This window comes from Montipora foliosa, chromosome 10 (assembly GCF_036669935.1).
Source record: "Montipora foliosa isolate CH-2021 chromosome 10, ASM3666993v2, whole genome shotgun sequence".
In the NCBI taxonomy this organism is placed as follows: domain Eukaryota; kingdom Metazoa; phylum Cnidaria; class Anthozoa; order Scleractinia; family Acroporidae; genus Montipora; species Montipora foliosa.
Genome location: NC_090878.1, coordinates 38,615,204 through 38,620,203, shown reverse-complemented (window position 1 = coordinate 38,620,203; position 5,000 = coordinate 38,615,204).

Here is a 5,000-nt window from a genome sequence, read left to right as displayed (position 1 = left end):
CAAGAGTAGTTTAAAAATACATATGTGACACTTATTGCTAAAGCAAATCAAAAAACAAGTTTGTGTATCTAAACATCCTAGAACAAGAAGAGCATTTGTTTCTCAATGTCTGTACACACTGTTTAGAACAAGTGAACATGTCTTGCTCATTTCATTGATAGTCTCCTTTGCAGCTGGTTTGTAAACTGTGTGTTTGCAGCAATTTAAAGATCATTTCAAGTCTGTACTGTGCACATGCTCTTATTCATTTAAGGGGATGGCTCTTAACTATCAAACTGTTGCTATGGAGCCCTTCAAATAATCACTTCTCAATACCCTTTTACTCTACAGTTACCATTTTCTGTCAATTGTGTTCAGTTAATGAAAAATGATGGGATGGTTCCCATCCGGTGAAAAACCATGTATATCTTTGTTTCCTGTTTTTTCACAGAAATGTACAGCAGAGGACTGGGACTAGTTGCACATGCACACCCTGATTGAAGTGATGTCAGATTTCCATTCAAAAAGTTATTTCACAGAACCTCCAATGCAATCTTCTTGCAGGGTTCTTTGACTAGACAGTTCCCTAATATACCATTGTCTTTCTGTAGTTACATGTCAGTGTCATCCCCCTTAATGTGTCTCAAAATGAAGCAGGTTGCAAGTAATTATTACTTATCTGTTTTGCTCTCATTGAAAGAGACAACTTTATAGGGGTAACAAGCATACGAAATGTCAAGCATTTTAAATGTCTGAAAAATAACGTAACTAAAAACACTTTCTAATAAATAAATCTCAACTACAAAATACCCTACCCTCATATCTTTGGAACCCAAACTTGTACAGAAACACTGTCTGACTATGTTATTACAACCAAGAGGTTTTCAAGACTTTTTGAGTGAGAACCACAACATTTTCAAGGCTGCTGCCTAAGAAAATTTTAAAGGGGCCCTCAGAGCTAAATGCTGAGAGCTTAGGAGCCCAACGTATGAAGTGAAAGGTGTTGCTGTGAAAATTAAGGCGCCCAGAGCTATTCTGTGGGAGCCCCAGGCTACCGGGCTCCTGTTAGGCAACAGCCTTGATTTTGATATGTTGCGTGACCAGAACAGAATGAAGCCTAAAACTCGAGCAGTGTACACATCTGGATAAAGGAAACGCTACTGACGGTGAGTGATGGCCAAGGTCCAAAACTCTTCAAATTATTATTATTATTATTTTCAAATTGCATTATTTTAATGCACACTTGGGGCCTAGGGTGAGTTGTGCATGCACAATAACAATTTTTGAATTACACATTTCAGGTGCAACATTATTTTAAATTACACAAGTCAGTCACTGTCAAATGAAGAAAGAAAGAAAAAAAAACACAAAAATCCATTGGCAACAATGCTTAGTCTGTAGTGTAGAAGGACCCCACTTAATGTGGGTTCACGTCGTACAAATAGCAGTACCATGAACAGAGTCCACAAACAACGTAAGATCAAGCAAAGAAAGGTTTTAAAAAAACCACAAAACAGCGCGTGACCAAAAAATATATTTCGCAAAATTCCGAGGAAATCTCTTCAGCTTCTCAATCAGTACACTGAGGTAAACCCGAATTTTCCATAAAACAACATACTTGCAAAAAGACTAACTCGGGTAACTTTGTTCAGCATACTCGGGTGACTCAGTGTAAGTATTGTCTATAATTAAGAGAGTTTTGATGTCAGCCAAAAAGACAGCCAAGTTGGATTCTGTTTGTACGTCGAACTATGACGTTTTCAGTCTTGTTTTTAATAGTGATTGTTGAATATAAAATGTCTTGATTTTCCAACCTTTGTAAACTCTTCGTTCAGTTTTGATCATTCCAATCATCACAACCTGAATAAATACCATAACAGATTTCCCATATTGAAATGTTTGTTGCATGAATTAGCCTTTTGTCCTTACGAAAACCTTGTAATTTTCGCGACTTTTGTTGCTGTCCTCAACAGGGCGTTCGTACTTTTACGACTTTATCTCCCAGGCGTTTGTTGTGAAAAAAATAAATGACGTCAAGACGCAAATGGCACTTCCTTCCCAGGTTATTATATCCTCATCTTTGTTGCCTGATCTGGGGAAGAGGGTTCGAGTCTACAAATTATACTACTACTACTATTGATCCGTATTAAAAGTCAGAACGTCAGCACACCAAGGTTTACAAAATTCTCAGGTATGGTGACAATGGACCCAATATTAAGTGAAATGCAGCTATTTACAAATGTCAAAATTTACATAGAAATGTATGGCCATCCGTACGCTGCGTCCGTTTGAACAAAAATTGCGTTCATAACTGCGAGGATCATAGCTTCATTTGAAACATTTAATTCTTTGTAATTTGGATGTATTTAAATGGCTGTATCTCAATCAAATTAGCCCGATTATCGCAAAACTGTGTGCTCTTTCTGACTGTGGATAATAGATCGTTTTCACTGTCACGCAATAAAAAATAAATCGAAAACCATCCAGTGGAAAAAGTCAAGAATTCGTGATGTTGTAGAAGATAAATGAAGAAGACACTTCTCCAAGTTTTAGGCCCGTGCGTTTCCCCAAACTTCAGATATTCGTCGAAATGTTTCACAGAAATTTACAGAGCCCAGTATGAAAACGCCATGTTGGTGCACATCTGTGGTGCACCAATATGGCGGCCGGAAAATAGTGTCAACATCTGTTACTTACTTTGGCTATCTAGGCGAGTGATCATCTGTACTGAACAGACAGCTATTTACTTAAGCACTTTTCCAATGCTTTAAATTCTAAAAAGGTTCAAAACCATGAGATAAGTATATATTTCTCAATAAACTTGATCGTCGCCTCGTGTCACGCACCGCTATAACTCAGAAATTCAAAATGCTCTCGTTTCCAAACGAAGCACGCTATTGAGCTTTAAAATTGCAAATGGCTGCAAATTTACCGCCTCTTATGCCTGATGAGGATAAAAACTTTCGTGGCTCTTTAGTTTTGGATTTTAGAAAATGATGACGTCACGTGAAAACGATCTATAGTTGCTAATCCCGTAATTTACATATTCCTAAGTCCTCTCCAGCTTGAAGATCGCAGCCTGAGCACGAGCATCCATTGTTTGATTAAGACAACTAAATGGACGGAGCTTTACGATCATCGAAGCTATCAAAAGGTCATGGTAACTGAGAATGTATCTGCGACCACCTGAGGCTAAGGAGACTGACGATGATGATACATTTACTTCCTAGTTTTACACATTGTAGGCAAGTTATTCCTGACGATGAACTGCTTTGAACATATATCTGCGAAGTGGAAGGAAACCGGAAATTTGTGGTGGTGGACAAAACACTGACCCCAGTTCATGGACTACCCTAAAATGGGCAACCCTTATAACTAACATTTCGAATGAGTGCTATTGAAAGAAGTGAATTCATTATAAAAATTAATTACACTTTCATTGCACATACCTTGTTTATTTTCGTGCACATGGTACTGTCAATGATGTAATCCACCATCACAACAATAACATTATTGAAAGTTGACCTTTTTAAAATGGCTGCTTAGACTTAAATACTGTTGATCAACACTTTTTAAAATGGGTGTTTGGTCTTTGGTAGCACTGTTTGAGACGTTGCTTACATTGTGCATATAGACAAACAGTACTCATTTGAAATAGTATTTATAGGGTAGTCCGTTTGGGTAATCAATGGACTGGGGGTCAGTGTTTTGTCCAACACTGGAATTTATAGCAGGCTCGCATAGTCAGGTTAACTTGACAGTAGAATTGGCTAGTTTTTATTTCGTTTCCCAGACTAAATGCTGCTCAATTGCTTAATTTCCTTGACAGCAGTACTCATCCATTATGGATGTAATGATGTCTACTGTCAGGGGCACCCAGAGACGGCTTTCTCTCAAGTGCTTTTAACACTCTTCTAAGTTCTTCAAAGTACTTTTTAAAGCTTTGTAGGTTCATTTTAGGCCACGTTATAAAATTTCTTTTCTGTTTCTGTGTTATTCTAGGGGAGCTTGAAGGCTCTCAAATTTACGAGGCCATTTTTTGTATAGTTTACGAAAATCTTATTGTATCCTATTGAACCTTTCCAAAGTCTGCAGCTGGTATATTTTGATACTCCTAACACATTTTTATCAATCTCGAAATAAAGGAAGAAGTGTTAACTTTTTCAGATCATGAAAGTTCTATTTGAAAATTCCCTAAAGAAAATCCTAGATGATTTACGGCCTATCAAACAGATACTTTAGCAAATCGTTCCTTTAGTTGGCCCCTGTACTGTAGCTTGCAACAGGATTTCCATACAGCCTAGCACCATTAATTGTGCAGATAAATTACTGGTGGTCCTGGGATCTACATGTCAAAAAATATGGGATTGCTCCATCTTACAATTAATCCTTTTATCTTGTTAAGTAAATTTTTCCCAATTAATCAACACACCCATCAATAAAGATACTTAATAGGGGAACTAAATTAGCCAAACTAATTAAAGTTGCAAGCCATTAAGGACTGTGTAGTATAATTTTTCTTCAAATACATACAAAAAAAGAAAAATCAAAGGCCAGTAAAAACAAATAGTTAACAATTATTTCGTGAGGTTTCTGTGATATGCAGAATGATCAAGGTAGAGGTTACAGTTATGAACAGGAAATAGAAAAAAAACTATATGAGGTAATATGCTTGTTCTCTCCATTATTCTGGGTTACTTTTACTTACTTGTGTGAGAAATGTTGGAAACTTGACCAACTAGTAAAGTTTTTTTTGCCATAATTGTTTGTCATCTCGCAATCTGATTGGCTAATCATGCAATGTAATAGCCAATCAGGAAAGCCCCATTTTGGAACAAAAAACCAATCATATTGTAAGAAAGTTATAGACAACGCTTGCTCTCTCTTCGTTCACGATTTTTGTCACTCTAAAATAAAGACTTTCTTGGCAGTTGGATATTGTGGTAAAAAACTAATTGAAAGGTGTCCACCATTGTCTCCACTCTTACTGCCGAGATCAATGATGTTTGTCATCACAGTGG